At 34.7% G+C, this 24104-nt stretch overlaps 1 protein-coding gene across 1 annotated transcript in view; it reads right to left on the reverse strand.

Moving 5' to 3' along the window:
• The window catches only part of LOC143075417 (uncharacterized), an 85789-nt gene extending 79842 nt beyond the window's left edge, over positions 1 to 5947 (reverse strand). The window contains exon 1 of the mRNA XM_076250813.1: positions 5850 to 5947. The gene's annotated coding sequence lies outside the window, so the exon portion shown is untranslated. The remainder of the gene's footprint in view (positions 1 to 5849) is intronic.
• Positions 5948 to 24104: the final 18157 nt, after the last annotated feature.

The raw sequence follows: 24104 nt of genomic DNA on the forward strand, positions 1-24104 counted from the left end.
TTTTTAACCATTCAAATGCCAAGTCTTCATGGTCCCCCTTAGTCGAGAATGACCAAAAGCTGTCATGAAGGTCCCCATGTAGATTTCTTGTATTTTTGGTAATTATTATGGGGGTTAAAAATCATATGATGTGGAGCTTATATTTCATGGACACTGTCAAATTCAGAACCCATTACCGGTATGGCTGATTTGCAGCAACAACAAAACGATTCGTACGGGTTATGTAAAAGGTTAAAGAGATTTGTAAAGCAAACGTTGACAAATGAAAAGGTTTTTAATGACTTTATCTGGCAAATTGATGCTGTGCAACATGCATCTTTTCGAGTCTGAATAGAAACCGGAAAAGCGGATGTATCAAATTGAATTCGGAATTACGATACGATATTTCTTTACAGGAAATATTTAAGTTTTTACTTTTAAACTTTTAAAGTAATTCTAAATTATCGTTACAGCAGTACTCGAGTTATTTGCGATGAAATAATATTTACTGTTTTGCATCTTATTTTGTACTTCTTAAAAAAGGGGGAAGCTGATTGCGTAAGTCAAAATAAAGCACGTGTTCGACTTGTTAAACTGTTTTCTTTGTAACTGGATTATTAATTTATTTATTTAATCTAAATTATCATAATCATTTGCTGAAACTTAGTTGATTAATTCGACAAATGGATCGTCTATCCTCAGATAGTATTCACCTGTCTGGTTTGTTGATCTACCTGTACAAGCTCAGATACAAGTGATTAGTGATGTTAATCCAGATATCCCTCAGGCGTTATAACTGTATTGGATTATAACACAAAAAGCCTAAGGGTTATGCAATTACATGCATTTAATTATAATTGATAAAAAAAATGGCGTCGGGCTAAAAAAACGATGAAGTTTAGACAATTTAACGATGGCGCAAGACGATTTAACAATGGCGCGAGTCATTTGACGATGGCGCAAGACAATTGAACGATGGCGCGAGTCATTTGACGATGGCGCAAGACAATTGAACGATGGCGGGGCACCATCGTTAAACAGGCCATGGAGATCCCTGCATGTAGCTGGATGGTATCAGGTCCGTTCGCGCCCAATACATTTCGCACCCTACACGTCAGCACCCAAGGTCCGCTCACGCCCAATTTTAATTCAAATTCCAGTTGAATAATTGGAAAATCATGATTGTTGTTTTAAATCGCTTTGGTGTAAATACTGAATGTATTTATAGCTTGGTATGAGTAAAACATTGAAGATTTTTTAAAAATGAAAAACACACAGCTTGGTCAATATAATGGATACTATTATTTTCAAAACTTATTAAACTGCACATGTTAAATGTAATTTACGTAATCTGAATAGTTACAAAATAGCCAATCCCGGTTAAAAGTGTATGAAAAATGTACTTAGGCCTAATGTGTTTTATTGTTGTACTATCAATTCCAAGTTTACTTTCCACTGCAGTCACTGAGACTCTGAGTGAGAGAAGTATTTCACTTCTTATCTTATCACCTATTTTCATGCGTTAATTCTAGGAGGAACCCCATTCATAACTCTTTAAATATTTAATTTCCTTCGGGTCAGTGATCATGACTCCTTTCCGTACACATTCCTCGGTTTAAATTGCGATAGTTTTTAATATAATACGACGTTTAACATGTTTATCGACAGAACAAGTTAATTTTGCTCAACGTAATGTTTTGATTCAGAATTCACAGAAATGACTTGAGGAAGGGAGACAACTCGAAACAATAATATGGAAGACTCCATTTCGCCTGAAGGGGTGTTGAAAATAAACTTAAACGATGTGGACTATATTTATTTTAATTTAAATGATGCATATGATTACGCAACAACAATAACCCTCAATAGCAGACATACATAGAAAGGATCCCATGAGTTATAAATTAATCAATCGAGTGGGGAATCCAGAGCAACCATTTAACCTAGTACCCCTTGAAGTCAAGAAAACTATACGCATGCGCATAATAACCTAAACAAACCCTGTAGTAAGAACGTATATTAAACTTAAATGGTTCTCTATTTCTTATGGAAGTACAATATCAAATATCAGTTTGATAACGGTGACCAGGGCTTTCCATTGAAGCCGGTAGCCGGCGGAAATCCGCTGTTTGCGGTGGCTTCAAGTACCGGCTACTTCACTGACAAAAATATAAATTCAAAAAGAAAAAAATATCTTTTTCAAATGTTTACAGCCAGCCGAGAGACGTATTGTCGCAAAGTCACGGTAAACAAGGGATAAAAAGTCAGTGTTTACCTTGGGCTAAATATAGTTCACTTGAATTCAAGTCACTGATTGGTTGTCTATTTAAAGTCAGAATGCATCGTTTCTTTTCAAAGATAACAAGAGAGACGTTCCGGTGATCATTGAACATTAACAATAGAGACGTTCCGATGGTCATTAACTCGTTGGCTTTTTTTTGGCTTTTAAAACGTGAAGACAATCAGATAGGATGACAATCTTATGTTATGGAATATTCTCTTATGGTTGGGGCCTGTTATCTAACTCCCACGTGAATAGATATTTTTCGTATCACACCGTACAGAGTGTGATATGAAAAAGTGATATCAAAATTACGTTAATTTGATTGGCTTATCTCGTAAATTTCCAATATTTTCATTGGCTGTTGATCAGGTCATTATTCACTGGAAAAGGTCATGCCGGGACTACTTTTTTTCTTGACAACTGATTGTTTACTTCCGGTTTTCGCAATTTTCGTGTGCTTTATCGTCTGCATTATCTAATATAAATCTTATCATGGACAAAGAAATAAAGAAAGGAACCTGTGCACTCGTTATGAAACCTATAAAAATATAAAAAAAAGATATATCTGGGAGTCAATGGAACAGTATTCTGTTCACACAAGAACATACAACACAATAAAATAAAACCATATTAGTTCAAAAAGTATACAGATCAGTACACTTTGCAAAGAAAAACGGCTGTAGCAACACAACTCGCAACAAATAGGCCACGCACATACAACTTTTTGCCATAAGAGAAATAGGTTTAACAACTTGTGAGAATTAGATATCGCTTGATATCAACTCTCGTTATTTAATTTCAATAATAATAAACTCGCCATAGGCTCGTTTATTATTATTGAAATTAAATAACTCGAGTTGATATCAATCGATATCTAATTCTCACTCGTTATGAAACCTATAAATATCAGTCAAATTAAAGAAAGTGTAGTAGATCATATTTACAGAATCTGGAAAACAGTATCTTTTGAAGTTCATTTTTCTAAGCCCACGTGGTGTTCAGAGAATCAAGGTCGAAAACGAAAGTAGAATATTGTCGACTCGACCTCAAATAAATAACATTTCCAAATGATTTATGTATCCGACTTATTGAACAGTTAACAAAAAAAAGAGAAAATCAGAGGATATATCAATTTTCTGTCAATGCTTGAGAAATAATTGTATGATTTAAATACGCGTAACAGTTTTTAGAGAGAAAAGGGGGTCATTTGTTTACAAATGCACGTAGTTATGCAGAATAAATCGATCAAGATTTCTAACAAAACGGATTATTATATAAATAAAACTCCTTCAAAAGTAAATGAATTTTAAGCATAAGGTAATAAAAAAAACTAACATAAAGAAAATGAAATTTCTTCGAGATTTTTTTTTCTTTCTTTAATTTCATACATAAAAAATAGTCATTTGAAAGATGACATTAGGTGCCAGGAGATTGCGAGAATGCAGGATTTGGCTCTATTTATGCCAGAGCCCCTGCCGTAAGGCACCAAGCTTACAGCTTGGTGGGCGTCCGGCTTCGCCAAACGCATCTTACAGCCGCCTATAATTTCAATTGAGCCTTCTACTTCAATTTCAAGGGAAAGCCCTGGGTGACATATCAGTAAAACTCCACTTCAGTTCTTATATATGACAGAAATAGATTTATCGGAATTCAGAGAACTCTCGCATTTTAATCACAACTGGGGAATTCCCTCTGATGTGTTTCTAAATTTATAAAAACACTAAATATAAATATTGCTTGATTCTGATTTCCGTGTTGTTAAAAACATGCATATAAGTCAAGGGAAATATCAAACATGAAGATTATGAAAAGAACTGTTCTGTCTGTTATCATCAAAGACACTTTGAAGTATAATGCAGTTTTTATCATAATTTGTTTACAGAGATATTTGAGCATCTTTTAGCATTTAGCATATTTGAGCTTTGAGGAGTACTCTTTTGTGACATGTAATTGTGTACGACTTCCTGTGCTGCATTTTGTGAAAATGTAAATTATATCTGATGTACAGTAGTTGTCATCTGTTTATGTTGTTCATACATGTTTCTTGTTTTTATATAGATTAGACTTGTTTTTCCGGTTTGAAAGATTTGGTATGGGCTTTGCTCATTGTTGAAGCCCTAAGGTGACCTATAGTTGTTAATGTCTGTGTCATTTTGGTCTTTTGTGGATAGTTGTCTCATTGGCAATCATACCACATCTTCTTTTTTATATTACACTAGAAATTTTTGGGACCCTTTATAGCTTGCTGTTCCGTTGAGTCAAGGCTCCGTGTTGAAGGCCGTACGTTGACCTATAATGGTTTACTTTTATTAATTGTTATTTGGATGTAGATCCGTCTCACTGGCACTCATACCACATCTTCCTATATCTACTCAATTTTATAAAGGTATAATCCGATAAATTTGGTGGATATTCACGTCTTTCAAGAATGGTTAAGTTTGCATCAGTTCCAACTTTAATATTGGTTAGTCGAAATGGTCAGGAATAGACTGCAAAACAAAACTAAAATGTAGTAGATTTAAATTCAATTAGATATAACCCAGATAGAACAGAAACAGCCAAGACCATCAATATGGGTCTTTTCAACGCATCCTGAATATAACAGATAACACACCCGGGCCAAGCTAGTCCGAGATTACTCTGACGTCCAACGGCTGTTTTGCCAGACAAGCTGGGGCCGTGGGACGTCAGAGCTCGTCCCATATCAAAAAGTGGATATTTGCCCACCCAAAATAGATGCGCTGCTTCGTCGCTTCTGATGCCGACTGACGGCCATGGAATTATATAAATCGGGCATCAATCTGTTCATTTTTCATTTATCTCTTCATTTATGTAAGTTTAACCTACCTGCCAACCTTTATTTTTCCATATTTTAACAGTTTTCACAGTGACCCATCGATTTCGGCATTTTGACTTTGAAATCGATGGGTCACTGTGAAAACTGTTAAAATATGGAAAAATAAAGGTTGGCAGGTAGGTTAAACTTACTTAAATGAAGAGATAAATGAAAAATGAACAGATTGATGCCCGATTTATATAATTCCATGGCCGTCAGTCGGCATCAGAAGCGACGAAGCAGCGCATCTATTTTGGGTGGGCAAATATCCACTTTTTGATATGGGACGAGCTCAGACGTCCCCAGCTTGTCTGGCAAAACAGCCGTTGGACGTCAAAGTAATCTCGGACTAGGGCCAAGCTTGAGCTGACAACCCTAACAAAATGTACCCATATCATAAAAATTGAGTTCATGTGTAAGAACATCAAGATCGTGACTGGACTTATGCCAAATTATAGCTAATCAGTCTTCACACAAGTCCTACGCCTACGGCATTTTGTTGTAAAATTTTTTTCGGGCTTGTTATATTCTTCTCTACAAACCATTTTCAAACATTGAGCTTCTGGCTTGTGAACTCAAAAGTAAAGCGTGAAGGATGTAATTATAAATATGTTACATGTATGTTTACACATCCGACACAAAAATATTCAGCTGATTAGTATTGAATTTGTACGGCTTAGTCTTGTGGATAAGATTGGTAGAAACTTCATATAATGTTGACCTTGCGAAGAATTTTACTTTGTTTCTTACAATGATATAGCTACAAGGCGTAGCATAACTTAAACTGTTTTTTAGAGGGAATTTCGCAGACTTTTCAGAAGTGCGCCATTTTTGTAGTACTGACTTCCGGTTGGTTTGATTGGTCAGTGAGAAACCGAAAGTAGAAAAGACCAACAAGATAAATACAAACAATAATGTACATAAATTTGGGTAACAATAACTAGACACTAATGTTTTGACAGATATAATAATATAAATGCATTTACAAATTGACTTCAAATTAAGAAAAAAAAAAAAATTAAGAGAAAAAAGCCATAAAATGTTATTTGGTCAATGACCTATTATATCAAAGTACTGAAGTACTGGACATTGGATGAAAAGTGCCACTGCGTTTTCGAGATAGTCATCTGCAAACACAATTTTTCGGTACCTGTGCATAGATATTAATGATATTTTAATTTTATATTTCTATTTATACTGTGTGTAAAATTATGGAAAAGGTATTGCGGCAATTTATAACATAGAGCACATAAAACAACATATTCTCTAAAAAAAAACTCTGACAACATGGACAATATGGCTTTGAAAATTTGTAGGGATCTACAATTATTAGAAGTGATTGATAAGTGGACAGAGTCACGGGATCAATGTTTAGACAGAGACTGCATATATACCGACTGCATGGTAGCTTTTGATAAGGTACAATATCAAAGATTGATTGCCGAAATAAAGAATTTTGGTAAAAAGGACCATATAATAGGATGGATCACACGCTTTTCAGAGCGGGACAGAGAACAAAATGGTATGGTGAACGGCGAAGCATTAGACTTGGCGAATGTTACATCAGGGATACCCCAAAGATCAGTAGATGGCCCGCTGTTATTTGAATTGTACCTTAACGATCTCAGTGCTGACCAATTGGATTTTGATGTCAATCTATTTGCTCATGACACCAATTAATATTTTCAGAGTATTATAGAATTAGAATGACAAAGAAATCAGAGAAATTCTACAAGAAGACCTATACAAGATGGTGTCACGGAATAGACGTTCCTTCATATTATAAGTTCCAAAAGGAATATATCATTCTAGAATATTATTTCCACAGGAATAAATATTACAGTTTATGTTCCTAACTGAATAAATGGTATAGAATATTTGTTCCAACAGGAATATATATTATGACATAGTTTATAACAAGGTTTCCATTGGAACTTCTGTTAGGTGGAACAAATATACGTTGACAATGGAAGCATGGAGTTACAAATGGCTACTCAAATTTAACCCTGAAAAATGTAAATACATGAAAATATGTAAGATATCAAAAAGCACTGACCTCTCCAGGAACTAATTACATTATTCTGAATCGTACAATAGCAAGGGTTGAAGAGGAAAAAAGAGACGATTCCTAATTGACTCATTTGAAAATCACATAAGCGAAAAAGTATAAGGCCAACTCAATAATTTCCTCAGAGAAACTTTAAATACTTGGTTATTGAGACATTCGTTCCATTTTATAAAACCATAGTCAGAACTCATTTGGACTATGCTAATTCAGTCTGGTCTACATAAAAGAAAACTAATATATTGACAAAATAGAAGGAATCAAAAGAAGGGTTATACAAAGCTACTAGTACCAGGTCTCAAAGACATGAGCTTTACAGGGAGACACACCTACACTATCATCTATATGAGTGATATACCAGATAAAATCCCTATATAAAGCTCCATGCATACATATCTTTAGCGATTCTGTACTGGAAATCAGCTATAAGTAAGTATAAACGCTTAACAAATGTACAAAACAACACAATATTAACAAACGAGAAAATTAAATGTAACTACAGTATCTATGAATATCTCGGTTATATATTTACAACAGATAAAATTGAGAATAGAAATGGAGAATATGCCAAAGAGACAACAACCCGACCATAGAGCAGACAACAGCAGAAGGTCACCAACAGGTCTTCAATGCAACGAGAAATTCTCGCACCCGGAGGCGTCCTTCAGATGGCCCCTAAACAAATATATACTGGTTCAGTGATAATGAACCTCATACTAAACTCCAAATTGTACACAAGAAACTAAATGTTAAAATGATACAAGACTAACAAAGGCCAGAGGCTCCTGACTTGGGACAGGCGCAAAAATGCGGCGGGGTTAAACATGTTTGTGAGATCTCAACCCTCCCCCTATACCTCTAGCCAATGCAGAAAAGTAAACGCATAACAATACGCACATTAAAATTCAGTTCAAGAGAAGTCCGAGTCTGATGTCAGAAGATGTAACCTAAGAAAATAAACAAAATGACAATAATACATAAATATTATCAGACTACTAGCAGTTAACTGACATGCCAGCTCCGGACTTCAATTAAACTGATTGAAAAATTATGTCTTCATCATATGAATATCAGGCACAATCCATCCTCCCCCTGAGGGGTTTAGTATCATACCATCATAACAAATATGAGAAGAACATAACCCGTGTCATGCCAACAACTGGTTTATTAATAATAAAAGTGTTTAGTTCCGATGCAAAGACCCTATAAGTGAATCAATATTAACGCCAAAATATGCAATCTTTAATGACCTGACAACAGTATCGTAACTATATCCCTTCTTAATAAATCTATTTAACGGTTTTGTTAGCTTCTGAGGTGAATACTGACATTTTTGTGCTTTATAAAGAATATTTCCATAAAATATTGGATGTGAAATACCTGAACATATAAGAAGTCTGCATGTTGAGCTATATTTACGAATGATGTCCTTATACCGATGATAAAATTTAGTAAATGTTTTGACTAGTTTGTGATATCGAAAACCCTGGTGTAATAATTTTTCAGTAATACATAAATTTCTCTCGTTAAAATCTAAAACATTGGTACATACACGAGCGAATCGTACAAGTTGAGATATATAAACACCGTAAGATGGTGACAAGGGAACGTCACCATCTAAAAATGGAGACTGCATAGATATGCGCCAAATAAAAATAGTAATGTGCGATATGAACTGGTACAATTCTAAAATGTCAAAGTTGACGATGTTACAACAACGACTGCATGGAAATACATTCCCAATGAACAGCATTGACCGATCTTAGCTGGTATTATATTTAAAATTTTAAAACGGTAGATTAGTTATAACAGAGGCTGCGTATTTGAGCGTCCCAAATAAATAGCAGTTTGATAATAATTTTTAACAAAATTGAACTTCCGTGTGTTTTTTTTTACTAAGCCATGTGATACTTGTCCGTTTTATAGTGATTACTCGATTACCAGAAAAAATATTTTTTGGATTATCAGTTATCCGGGACTGTATATCTGATTATTTGATTATCTTGTATAAAAAACTAAATAATGATTATTAGTCGATTATATTGGCCAAAACTTTGCGAAAAGTGATTACTTAGACACTCCAATGAGGGGCCTCAATTGTTGACAAAGATTAAGTAATTGAACGTGGCTGCGTACTTGTACATCCCAAATGAATAGAACCTTGCGATATTAACTTGTATAATTCAAGAATTTTATAGATGACAAAGTCAAAGAAATAGCAACACAGAATGAGTAGTAATATGTAATCATAACCCAATCAAAAAAAAAAAAAACTGCGCGATTTAACAAAAAAAAAACTATTTCATTTATCCCATTTGGTGCTAAAGTTTCTACTTTTCATATTCAAAATCTTTACCGAGTGAATCTATCCTCCCTAGACCAAGCAGTGTTGTTGTCTATGCTTGTAATGGTCAGCCGAATGAGAGAAAGGTCTGGCTTGCATTCATAGTCGCTTCGATGGCCGTCATCAGTTTGTAAAGTGGCTGTTCTAACTCTCCAACATACTGTTTGACAAAGTTTACATTGTTTATCCGATGTCCCTCCAAAATATAACTGTTTTGACTCGCCAATCTAATTAAAGACCGATCTCTCATCGCTCCTGTTTCTGATATGTCGCGTGGCACCGACATATCAAAAAAAGGAGCGATGAGAGATCGGTTTTTAATTAGATTGCTGACTCGACAACATACTGTTTACAACATTGACACAGTCTCTGTTGGTATTTCTTTTCATTCTCTTTAGCTTTGAAGCTGTGTTTAATTTTGAATATCAAATGATGAAACGTGAGACTTTTGAGACATTTCAGTCTAGTGTTTTTGGTTCTGATGTATGATATTACGTATAATTTTTTTAATAACTTCGCAATACACAATCTAATATTTCCAGATCTGTTTGATACTGAAAAACTAGCAATCTTGCTAAATCCTTCAAATATAAACCAAGTGAGGAAAAACCAATGAGTCTTCCTGTATCTATTTGGAGTCGAGGACAGGGGATTCTTAGTTATTTTGCTTGTATAATGTACTCAGATCATTTTCTTTTTGTTGTTATGTGTATATAGATTATCATTTTACTTATTGACAATAAAAGATTATTATAATTGCGTCTTTCATACCTTAGAAATGCTTGAAAAATCTCATAGAGCAGCTGGGGATTGGAAAGTCTTTTTCATTTGATACGGTTATATTGAGTATAGAAAAGAGACGTGGAAGGATTGCCAATAAGACAACTTTTCATTTGGAGTCCAAATGACACAGAAATTAACAATTCTAAGTCACCGTATGACCTTCACCAATGAGAAAAGCACATACCGCATAGACAGCTAAAAAAGAACCCGAAATCACAAATGTATAACAACTAAAACGACAAAACTAACGGCCTTATTTATGTACAAAATAATGAGGGAAAAAAACAAGTAGGTAACAAAGCAAAACACGACAACCACTGCTTTACATGATCCTGACTTGGGACAGACACATAAAGTCAGTAAAGTTTAACTTCATTTTCGGCCGCAAATTATTGAAAATTTCTTTTAAATTTCATGTTCATTCATTTCTACTAGTTATATTGTTTACATGCCTATACCATGGGTGGTTAAACTACGAGGAGCTTATGTAAATTCCGTTAAAAATTGGTTCCAACAGGTTTTTGTTACAACCATTTCATAAAAAAATCATTTCCCCCATAACGGAAATTATTTCCTACGAACTTATTACTTGGAACGCAGAAACTTTTTGAAGAGTATTTATTAAAATGAAGAACTTTAGGTTTATTGATTCGATATATTAACATTCCAATAGGCACCACCAAACACCTGATATTGACTCTGTCAGTAAGCAAAACATACAAGAAAAAGTAGAAATACAACTTTCTTATTTATAACAATCTTAACATCTAACAAGGAACAAATCAAATATCCCAGCCTGACGCCTATACATATAAATGTATTAAGATTGAAACTAGGAGAATGTATAAGAGCCTCTTTTCCTTATAGACTTTGATGGGAAAAGTTTACTTCAATTACGCATAAATCCATAATATTTTGGCAGTAAAGAGGGTATTAACTGAGGCACGAGCCACGTTTGTTTGTTCAGTCCTTAAGATGTCTGAAGCTTGTCTCGTCAAGCCCTCATCGACCCTTTTACGCCTTCTCAAGGGTCCTCTCGAGGATCATGAAAGTGAGAAAAGGGCGTAATGTGTACACATATTGTCAGTTACATTCCCATTAAATTCTTGTGTAAAAGGAAGTCTATTTACAGTGCATACTTAGACACTAGTATTGATTTATATTCAATTCAAACTTGCATTTGATGCATTTTATTACCACATTTTTCAAATTTTATGTTTAGATAGCTTGTATCCGTGAGTGTCATTTTTATAGCATGCAACGGAAAGATCATACATTTTAATATAGAAATTACAGATTATTGCATGGTTTCAATTGAGTATTATATTGCAGTAGCCAAATGAGCAATCACTAAGCTTACTATACGTATTCTTATCCTCGGTGTTTTGAGTATTGTATAAAGGGGTTCTAGAGGTTATATCGATGAGAATTTGAACCCACTGCAGGGGCAGATCCAGGATTTTGGAAAGGGGGGCGAAGTTTTTAAAGATCGGCGAGCGGAGCGAGGCGAAAAAATTTTGGGACCTTTTTGGGGATAAAAACATAAAGTAAGTGTAATATGCACATTTTATCTGTTCCTTGCGTGGAGCATGTATATTTGTAGTTGCTGTAAAGTGTAAGGGTTGGATATTTTCGATGCTTTATTCTCTCTATTAATTGTCTATCATAAAATGATAGTATGGATCCAACGCTATGTACTGATAATTTTGATGTGGGACTTGTCAGTAAAAAAATAGACATGGAAAATTTACGCCGTTTTGATGTAATTTAAGTTATCATAACCTCACAGATTTCTTCTTGTAAACAAGATGTACGCCGAGCTATTCAATGAAATTTACAATACGACCGACACCAGTTGAAAAAGACAAACAAGCAATTTTTATCCAAATATTTGGTTGATATGTTTCACCCAAAAAAAAATTAAGGGAAGTGAGGGTTTCCAAATCAACCAAAACCTACGAATGAGTCTGAATAGACAACGAATTTATGCATGACGGTCGACAAATGGAGACATAAAGGCCACACCCAGCAGACAGGTTGCAGTCTGGTCTTGAAAAAAGTATTTAATATATCAGTTCGGCGAAACAGACATTCCGGTCAGACATGCAAACCCCTGCCACAAAAAAAATATGCCCGTTTTTATTCATCATGTTGTTTAATGCTAAATAATTCTGTTGGAAATTTTCGTTTCTAATAGCAAAAACAGATTATTGTTTTCAATCCAGTGACGGCCAAAATTTTTGTTTAAGGCAAAAATCAGAGCCATTTTTTTTCTCTCAAATATCTCACACTACATCTCCTCAAGTCAAATGGTTCGTACCTTAGACTTAAAATATATCTAGAGCTTATACTGACTGGGGATCATTACTCAGCTATGTTATTTTAAAATAGGCTGGGGCGATTGGGGTTAAAAATGTTTTCGTAGGTAAATAATATTGCAGTGGAAGTTTTTTTTCATGAGAGTGTAATAGTCTATAGAGTATTACTTTTTGTTTGGTGGAATAGTGAAATAGAAGTCAATACGTTCTTGCTCAATCCTATGTCGCTTTGAAAGTGTCATGATTGTCATCCTCAGCCTAAGCAATGTGTTACTGTAATTTGAATTTCAAAATTACTGAGCGATGTTTTTTCAACGCACTGGTAAACTCCACCATAGCGAATCACATGGCTTTGACAATCAGGGAATTCCAGCGAAAAATATCTTTATAAGTAAAGAATTGTCACATAAAAATTAAATGCTAGAGTACAAGGGGAATGGCAAAGTTCACGAAGTCTAGTCTGATTAATCATTTTACAAAAAAAAAAAGCCCAAGCAAAAGGGGGGTGTACGCCCTCTACGCCCCCCTCTGGATCCGTCACTGCACTGTCGAAGCAAAAATCGTAGACTACACACAATCCAGACAACAACAAAAAGATAAATATTAGTAAGAGTAAATTGTTCTGCATGAAGAAGTGGAAACCGTGATCGTCAATGGTTGACTTGCAAATATCTTGTGTCAATTCTTAATTGTATTTTTGTTGTTGGTAACTTTTTGATATTTAGTGTTCATTATATACCTTTGATATTTTAATTTCTTACCACCTTCCTTTTTTTAGAATCCAGGCGATTTAAGCTTCAGTTATTGCATAGATACTCTGTCCATTGTCAAATACCACATTTAACCCATTATACTGTATGTCTAAAAATTCATGTTGTCGTTCAGTGGCTGTCTCATTGATATATACCCCATATTTATTCTAATTAAAGCGTGCGTGATTTATAAGGCAACATACCACGGGAATACCAGATATGCTAGCGTGGATATCCAGCCCTCCAACCAGGAGATACTAGCCGAGGGTGTAACGGATAGGATGACATGCATATTCTGTTCTGCAACCACAGAAATACCAACCGCGGATGGTACAGATAAGCTAGCGTTCAAATTCTGTCCTGCAATCAAAATACCAGCCGCGGATAGTACGAATAGGCTAGTGTGCTTATTATGTCCTGCAACCACAGCAATGCCAGCCGATGGTACGGATAGCGGTTAGCGTGCATATCATGTCTTGCAACCACAGGAAAACAGGCTAGGTGGTACGGATAAGCTAGCGTGCATATTCTATTCTACAACTGCGGGAATACTAGCCGGGCGGTGTAGATAGGCTAACATGAGTAATGTTCTTCAAACACGGGAATACCAGCCGGGTGGTATGGATAGTCTGGCGTGCATATCCTACCTTGCAACGACGGGAAAACCAGTCGGATGGTATGGATAGGCTAGCGTGCATATCCTGTCCTGCAACCACGGGAATACCAGTCGGATGGTATAGATAGGCTAGCGTACATACTCTGTCCTGCAATCACTGGAATACCAGCCGGATGGTATGGATAGGCTAGCGTGTATATTCTGTCCTACAATCACGGGAATACCAGCCGGATGGTATGGATAGGCTAGCGTGCATATCCTGTCCTGCAACCACGGGAATACCAGTCGGATGGTATAGATAGGCTAGCGTACATACTCTGTCCTGCAATCACTGAAATACCAGCCGAATGGTATGGATAGGCTAGCGTGTATATTCTGTCCTACAATCACGGGAATACCAACCGGATGGTATGGATAGGCTAGCGTGCATATTATGTCCTGAAACCACGGGAATACCAGCCGGGTGGTACGGATCGGCTAGCGTGCATATTCTGTCCTGCAATAACGGGAATACAAGCCGGTGGCATGGATACTAGGCTAGTGTGCATATTATGTCCTGAAACCATAGGAATACAAGCCGATGGTATGGATAGGCTACCTTGCATATTCTGTTCTGCAATCACAGGAATATCAGCTGGATGGTATGGATAGGCTAGCGTGCATATCCTGTCCTGCAACCACGGGAATACCAGTCGGATAGTATAGATAGGCTAGCGTACATACTCTGTCCTGCAATCACTGGAATACTAGCCGCGGATGGTATGGATAGGCTATAGCGTGTATATTCTGTCCTACAATCACGGGAATACCAGCCGGATGGTATGGATTGCTAGAGTGCATATTCTGTCCTGCAATTACGGGAATACCAGCCGGATGGTATGGATAGGCTAGCGTGTATATTCTGTCCTGCAATCACGGGGATACCAGCCGGATGGTATGGATAGGCTAGCGTGCATATTCTGTCCTGAAACCACGGGAATACCAGCCGGGTGGGATGGATCGGCTAGCCTGCATATTCTGTCCTGCAATCACGGGAATACAATGCGGTATGAATAGGCTAGCGTGCATATTATGTCCTCAAACCATGGGAATACAAGCCGGTAGTATGGATAGGCTACCATGCATATTCTGTTCTGCAATCACGGGAATACAAGCCGGTAGTATGGATAGGCTGGCGTGCATATTATGTCCTGAAACTATGGGAATACAAGCCGGTGGTATGGATAGGCTACCATGCATATTCTGTTCTGCAATCACGGGAATACCAGCCGGTGGTATGGATAGGCTAGCGTACGTGTATATTCTGTCCTGAAACCACGGTAATACAAGCCATGTGTTACGGATATGCTAGCGTGCATATTCTGTTCTGCAACTGCGGGAATATAAGCCAGGTGGTACGGATAAGCAATCGTGCATATTATGTTTTCCAACTGCTGGAATACTTGTAAGCCGGGTAGTACGAATAAGCTGGCGTGCATTTTCTGTTCAGTGTTGCGGGTGTTACGGATAGGCTCTCGAGATAGGCTAGCGTGCATATCCTGTCCTGCAACCACGGGAATAACAGCTAGTTGGTACCGGTACATAATATAAGGTCCTAATATTACAAATTAAAAAGAAATGATGTAAAAAGGAATAAATGAAAATAAAATATAGATAGCGTGGTGTAGTCGTTTGATTAAGGGGTGTCAATTATTTTTATGTCCAGTTGTCTCTCTTTTGACAGCTTTGATAACCGCTAGATATCATAACGGCATTCTCATCTGCTTTGATAACCAATGTTTTGACTAGATATTGTTTTGGCATTTTCCTCTTAAGTCTATACTATCTTACATTGATCTTTCGACACGTAGATTCTAATTACCCGAAAATTACCAGTCGTTATTTATCAAATTCTGAGATACGCAGTTTTGTTCATTTTTAACATCAAATTTGCTAGCTATATCAACTATATATTGTGAGGAACTGAAGTAAGTAACGCTTTGTTCACAATAAAAAAAAAAGGGACGGTGACTACATAATTTTCGTTTGGAACTGTGCATTTTTTGTTTTTGTAAAAATAAATGTACGACAGTATACATGCATTTATTTTTTTTTTTGTTCTGCTGTTCCAAATTTAAAGCTGAAATACTAGTATGGATCAGTATGGAGTACACTGAATAATTCGAAAATGCAATTATTATTTGTTTAAATTTTTTACTTATTTTGTACAGCTGGTCAATTTTTTTTTATCATGATTCTGCAGAAAATGATCTTGACCGTTTATCAATAGTTCAAAGATCTCAGTTGTGAAAGTTACTGCGTACAAATCACAAAACTTGCATTTTCTGTCAAATTCATTCATGAAATTGTATATCTCTGTAATCTCGCGACCTTGTCACGTGTCAAATCAAATTGTACACAATGTTTCATTTTTATCTAAATTTTAATTCACTGAAACGTTTTATGTATTCTTTTTGATAATTTCAAAATTAAATCATTCAATTTCATGGACATTGAATCCCTAAAGATTGAATAAGTTTCTGTCTGCATGACACGTTCAAGATATTATCTTTGATTCATTCACAAAATCAAGTTAAAAGCACTTTTTGCTCTCAATTAAACATATCAAATAAAAAAGTATATGAATTTAATTTCATATTACTAAAATTTATATTCTACAGCATCGTATCTATTAAAAAAAAATCTTCTAAAACAGACTTGTTAAAATTTTGAAAATAGTTTTTTCTTCTTAAAAATTCTAATTCATAAATTTTTTTTTTCAGCTTTCGATGTTATGAAATTGGTTATCCTTTTAATTATTTGCATTAAATCAATTGTTTTGATGCAACAAATATTTATGGGATTTGGAATAGTGAGAAAATACTATAAGATATAAAGATATACAACTGCTGTTTGATACACAACGACTATTCTTATTTTTCTTTCTTTTTTGTAATTACTATCAGAAGTGGGTGTAAAATAACAAATGAACCTTTTACAAACTCACTATTCCTTTTAAAAATAAACAAAATCCTAACGAATATATATATATATATGTATATACAAATAATTTTGGTACAATATTGTTTTTTCTCTTTTATTTTGATACTTTTTATAACAGTTGTTGAATCAATACCAAACATTTCTTGGATTTTGTTCTTTCTTTTTTCCCCTGAACGTTGTCTCATACCAAAAGGGAAACACAACTACAAAATAAATGTTTATTTTTAAAATTCTGATTTATTTGGATGAATTGTTTGGGGTTTTTTTGTGTATCTGTTTTTAAGACACCAATTCAATATAACGAACTAATTTTTATAGTTCGTTCTTATGTTGTACTGTTATACCACTGTATCAGATTAGGGGAGGGTTGGGATCCCGCTAACATGTTTAATCCCGCCACATTATTTATGTATGTGCCTGTCCCAAGTCAGAAGCCTGTAATTCAGTGGTTGTTGTTTTTTTTTTATGTGTTACATATTTTAATATAAATAAGGCCGTAATTTGAATAGTTTTACGTTGTCATAATGGAGCCTTTTATAGCTGACTATGCGGTATGGGCTTTGCTCATTGTTGAAGGCCGTACGGGGACCTATAGTTGTTAATGTCTGCGTCATTTTGGTCTCTTGTGGACAGTTGTCTCATTGGCAATCATACCACATCTTTTTTTTTATAATCAGAAAATGCAACACTAAAATTGACATTTATTTCTTAAAATTAGACACAATATTCAAGAGCTTTAATTATACCAGCTACTTTATCAGAGCATGTGATAGGACAACTGCAACCAGTGTCTCTAAGATTATTTTTTTTTTGGAAAAATCAATTGTCCTGAAGATGCACGAAATATTTGCCACTGAACGATAAGCAATCATAATCAATCAATCATGAAAAAATCAAGACATGTCATTTTAAGACAAATTTATTACAAAAAAGCAGATGTGTCAAAATAACAAGTATAATATCTTTTTTAATTATGTCACTCAAAGAAATAAACCAGCACACTCCCAATAGTCTGCCCTGGATTTATCAACCAAGCAATATGCTAAAAGCACACGTTTAAATTGCGTCACATTTCTAGTTTAATTTGACACTTCTCTTGAAATTTCTCACTTCGCATGCTGCGTACGTTGACTTTTAATCTGTGAAAAAAACTAATCTGACTTGTGATATAATGATAAATCAACAATAGTGGGAAGTGTTAATATTTTAATCATTTATACTTTTTGCAATCACAAAACAGCTTCTGGAATTGGATGTGACTGTTATACAAGTGAGCGGGTAAGCTAGCCATAAAACTAGGTTTAATCTACATTTTTTTGCATAAGTAAATGCCTGTATCAAGTTAGGAATATGACAGTTGTTGCCATTAGATTATAGGGACTTTCAGTTTTGAATTTTACTCGGAGTTTTTTTATAATTTGATTTTTTCCAAGATTAAGCTGACAACAGCATTTCTCTATATGGTTGGTTTACATTCTTACTTTTTTGCCATACTCCACAAATAAACTCACCATAGATACCAAGATTAAAATTCTGTTCGCAAAACATGCGTTTTGTCTACAAAAGACTCATCAGTGACGCTCGTATCAAAAAAGTTTAAAACGCCAAATAAAGTTTGAAATTGAAGAGTATTTAATTCCTGAATCGTTTAAGTTTTGCCAAATACAGCAATACATAATTACAAAAACACAGTCACGAAAATCGTGATTCGGTGGTGGTATTAAATGGTTGTGCGCCTTTGAGAATTGTACCTTTGCTATTGAGTGGCACTGCTATAGTAATTACTTCAAAAGAAATATTATTCATATTAGATGAAATTCATGCACCAAACCACTCTGCCTGTATATGTATTGTAAAAGCAAGCACAAAAAAAAAAACGTTTAAAGAGACTGAACTGTGACAATAAATTCATATACTCGACTTCGTCTCTTGAGGTTATTGTCCGGGAAAATAAGAAGCAGCAACAGAAGCTTTAGTATAATTTACGAAACACGGCAAAACTATCCAAAATATGAAGTATATATAACTTATTATAATGCTTTTGGTTCCGCGCAACGTATTAGACCTACTTTATGTCGACATATAATTATTTGATTGTCGTGTATGTGCCATTTTGAATTGTCGTTAATGGCTACTGAAATACATATGCTGCAACCGTTGTCTGTCTGTAAACTTCCATGATTGTCAGGAGATCGTACTGGTTAAGAGCCTCACATACGTTGTGATGGGTAGTAAGTTCTACATAATTTGTCATTTATAGCAACAAAGTGTCGCTTGTACCTTATAACACTGACCACAAATGTCGTTGGTGGCGAGCGACCTCTGTGAGCAGACATCACGGCGAACATCTTGACACTTACACCACATATCCCTCCGAACATCTTGACACTTACACCACAGATCCATCCGAACATCTTTCTCAATATTTCTATAACACATGATAAGATTTATGAAAGTAACTCTTTATACTTATATAAATTTTGCACAGACAGTGCAACTTAGCTATAATGTAAGTCATTGCTGCCAGTTTTATGATAGTGTTATTTAGAGATGAATTGTGAACAAGTTACGATTCACAACAACAAATATCAAGCAATCATCGATATTTTAAAGAGATAAAAAAGGATACTACGTTGTCAGTAATTATAGAAAAACAGACTTTACTGTTGGTTTTCCCATTAACAAGATTATAAGCATAATGGTAATATATATATATAAAAAAAACATAGCAGAATCGAGAAAGGGACACGAAAAAAACCAACGAACAAAACCAACATAACCATAACGGAAGAAACAAGAAAGGATCATACACAGGACTGCAAAAAGCAAGAACCTAGCAAAAACATCGAAACAAGAATGGAACCAAAACAGAACAACAGCAAACACGAAACAGAACATAACAAGAACAGCAAAAAACTAGCGAAAAACCTAAACTGGACAGCAAGAATTATGAAAAGACACATGAACAGAACAGCAAAATCAAAAACCAAGAAAAGAACATAGTCAGAACAGCAAAAAAACAGGAGAGAACCTAGCCAGACCACCAACAAACAAGAAAAGAACGTAACTGGAACATCAACAAACAACAAAAAAAAGCCAAAAAAAAAAACAAACAAGAAGAACATAAAAAGAACAGCACAAACAAGAATGAAGAAAAAAAAAGAACAGCAGATAACAAGAAGTTACCATAAACAGAACAGAAAAAACCAAAGAAATCAAGATCCAAACTATACTAGCAAAAGCAAAGGAAAGAGCCTATATTGTACTACAAAAATAAAAAAGAAAACATAGCAGAACAGCTGTCTTTTATATTTGTTTTTCGTTTATTCCGTTATTGTTTTGCCTTACTCATGTCGTCAGTATTACTTTTGTATTTTTAACTTTTGACCATTCTAAAAGAAATTCAAATCTATTATAACTCGCTTACTGGTCAGAGATAAAAACATACCAAAATCAGAGGTCTTATTGAAAAATTAAATTTCGCCATGCCGGCTTACTGGTCAGAGATAAAAACATACCAAAATCAGAGATCTTTATGAAAATTTAAATTCCGCCATGCCGGCTTATTGGTCAGAGATAAAAACACACCAAAATCAGAGATCTTATTGAAAATTTAAATTCCGCCATGCCGGCTTACTGGTCAGAGATAAAAACACACCAAAATCAGAGATCTTATTGAAAATTTAAATTCCGCCATGCCGGCTTACTGGTCAGAGATAAAAACATACCAAAATCAGAGATCTTTATGAAAATTTAAATTCCGCCATGCCGGCTTACTGGTCAGAGATAAAAACATACCAAAATCAGAGATCTTATTGAAAATTTAAATTCCGCCATGCCGGCTTACTGGTCAGAGATAAAAACATACCAAAATCAGAGATCTTTATGAAAATTTAAATTCCGCCATGCCGCCTTACTGGTCAGAGATAAAAACATACCAAAATCAGAGATCTTTATGAAAATTTAAATTCCGCCATGCCGGCTTACTGGTCAGAGATAAAAACATACCAAAATCAGAGATCTTATTGAAATTTAAATTCCGCCATGCCGGCTTACTGGTCAGAGATAAAAACATACCAAAATCAGAGATCTTATTGAAAATTTAAATTCCGCCATGCCGGCTTACTGGTCAGAGATAAAAACATACCAAAATCAGAGATCTTATTGAAAATTTAAATTCCGCCATGCCGGCTTACTGGTCAGAGATAAAAAAAAAAAAATACCAAAATCAGAGATCTTATTGATAATTTAAATTCCGTCATACCGTTCTTTTTTTTATATAGAAGTTACTACATGTTTTTTGTGTTGTTCATTGTTGAAGTCCCTATGGTTATCTATAGTTGTATTCATATTGGTTATTTGGTTTGTAGAATGTTGTTTCATTGCATGTTGTTTCATTGCAAATTATAACACATCTTTTTATTTTTGTTTTTGTTTTTTTTTTCATTTTCATTCCTTTCAAATGGTTTGTCCTGTTTTTAGGACAAAGAATGTATGGTATTTGTGTCAAATTCAGAGGAAACGACTTTCGGAACCATAAATCTACATTTTAACAAAGGTAATGATTTGCAATGCACATCTTCCTTTAAGATTTTAATTATTTCGAGGTCGTGATTAAAATTAACACCTTTGTGTATTAAAAATTCATGCAGGTATTTATGCACACCATTCAAGTCATATTTTCTAACTGTACAATTTGATTGGATAATTTAACAAAGTCACTGGCATCATTATTTCTCAATAATGGGTGGACACAAACTCAACGGACTTGGTGACTTCTCATAAAATCTCCTAAATAGGAACAGACTTGTGGGAGGTAGTGCTTATAGTTATACCTATGGCGTCGTATTATGACAGCGCTGGTCATATATACTAATGTAAACAGATATATAGGGTCATAATTTACACCATAATTACTTATGTTATAAACTTATTTGGTCATTTATTTGAAAATTAACAAATTTAGGCGTTCCTGTTGATATAAACGTCACCGTGGTAATAAATTTTGTAACACTTTACTGATGACAGAATATACTATTACTATAATACTATGTTTTTGTTAGTAGTATTTTTTATAAATGCCCCCATTTTACAAAATTTTTATTTTTTCGAAAAACTAAGGATTTTCTTATCCTAGGAGAAGATTACCTGAGTATTTGGCACAACTTTTTGGAATTTTGGGTCCTCAATGGTCTTCAACTGTTTTGATATGAGCGTCACAAATGAGTCTTATGTAGACGAAACGCGCGTCTGGCGTATTTAATTATAACCCTGGTACCTTTGATAACTATTTTTAATCATACAATTCACATTTAACAAATTTGAGTTGCGTCTAACCATTATAAGTACTCTATGGGGGTAAAATGATGATGAGTACTTCCAAAATCTAAGCGTAGTATGGCTAATTTCCAATTTATCAAATGTGCTATGTTTTTGTAAAACTTCCTCATTGTTGAAGGCTGTTTGGTTGCCTGTAATTATTTGCATCCACTTCGTTTGAACTTTGGTGGATAATTGTCTGATTGGCAATCATACCAAATATTCTTGTTTTAATTCTAGTATTTTTTTGTAGAACTTTGCCGTAGAACTATATATCCTCCCTTTTTTAATGGCATATATTTTGTCAAGAGTTGATACATAGTTACCGGATGGATGCAGTTGTTTCGATTGTTGCATTGGGATAATTCTAAGCAACAAGAAAAATTTTAAACATGCAAATTATATTGTGTCGTTTTTAAATGTTTTAGTTTTTCGAATTAGCCGTCTATCCGCATTAAAAAAATCATAAAAATTTTGTGGAAAAAGAACAAGATCATATACTATACATAGAGGACCCAAGTTGTCTGCAAGCCTTCGGCGTGTCTGAAATACGTAGTTAAAAAACAAAGGTAAATCTCCAAAGACAAAAAGGTCATTAAGAGCAGGAGTCTAAGGAAGAAGGAAAAAGGAAAAACCCTAAAAAATAAACTAATATAAGTGGCAAACGTTCCTACATGTCAAACAAACGTTTTGACACTTGACAGTATATAACCAACCAAGGCGTTAAACTACACATATATACTGGTAATAAACACCTTGTCATCTGTAAAAACATGAGAGGTACCGAATCATTCATAAAGAGGTCATTGTTACAGGCGTTGTTTTTCAATGTTTGTTAGTGTTAAATGTCTATGAAAAAACTGAAGACATGACTACAAACATGATTTTCAGAATTATTTCTTTGTAATACAAGTTACTACACCTACTGAACATACGATTATTTACAATGTTGTGGTCATCTCTGTCCGAATTCCCATGCTTTTCGTAGTATGTTTCTTCTATTTTTGTTGATGATTCTTACAAGGTTAATAGTATTTATTGAGGTGACTAAACATGCATGCAGGAATTTACGCAAGACATCTCTTAAATGCTTTAATAGGGTTCCTCTAACAGAGGATGATTTTCAAATAGACCGTTTTCTATATACCGACTTTGTTTCTAAGTTTAGATATTTTGACAAAGGCGGGAAACAACTTGACCCGTGCCTATGAAACCCTTATGAGAATAGCATTTTTGGTGTCCCTAAGCTGTAGGGAATTTTTTATTTTTAATCACCCATATTGAAAAAATATCTTAACTATATATACTTTAGTACACAGTCATACATATTGTCAGAATCCAGCACAACACCCTGTTCTTTTCTTAAATTTGCTTTGTAAAGACAAGGCCGTGACACCATTTTGCTAACATAAGAGTTGTTTTTCAAATCAGAAACACAGCTGCATGGTATTTGGTAAATTTACTACACGAAACAAGTTTTTAAAACTTATTTAATACATCACTTAATTATAAATCGCAGTCCGACGATAGCTATTGCATGAAACAGAATGCATGAAAGTTGACATCCCTGCACAAGTCCCCTGATATTGACGTATCTATACTATTAAACGAGAAGACCTCATTTTGTGTGTCGCTTCTCTTCCTTCCACAATAAATCAATCATCATGCCTCTGTGTCCTATAGATAACATGCATAGTCGCATTTGTCATCCATTCTTATGATTATTTAGATCGAGTTATTTTGGGAGAAAAGGACAAAAAAGGAGTCCGGATATGATTCCGTCATTGGACTAACTTTTAGTTATAGATAAGACTTCCGGTTTGAAA

This window comes from Mytilus galloprovincialis, chromosome 5, assembly GCF_965363235.1.
Source record: "Mytilus galloprovincialis chromosome 5, xbMytGall1.hap1.1, whole genome shotgun sequence".
NCBI lineage: Eukaryota > Metazoa > Mollusca > Bivalvia > Mytilida > Mytilidae > Mytilus > Mytilus galloprovincialis.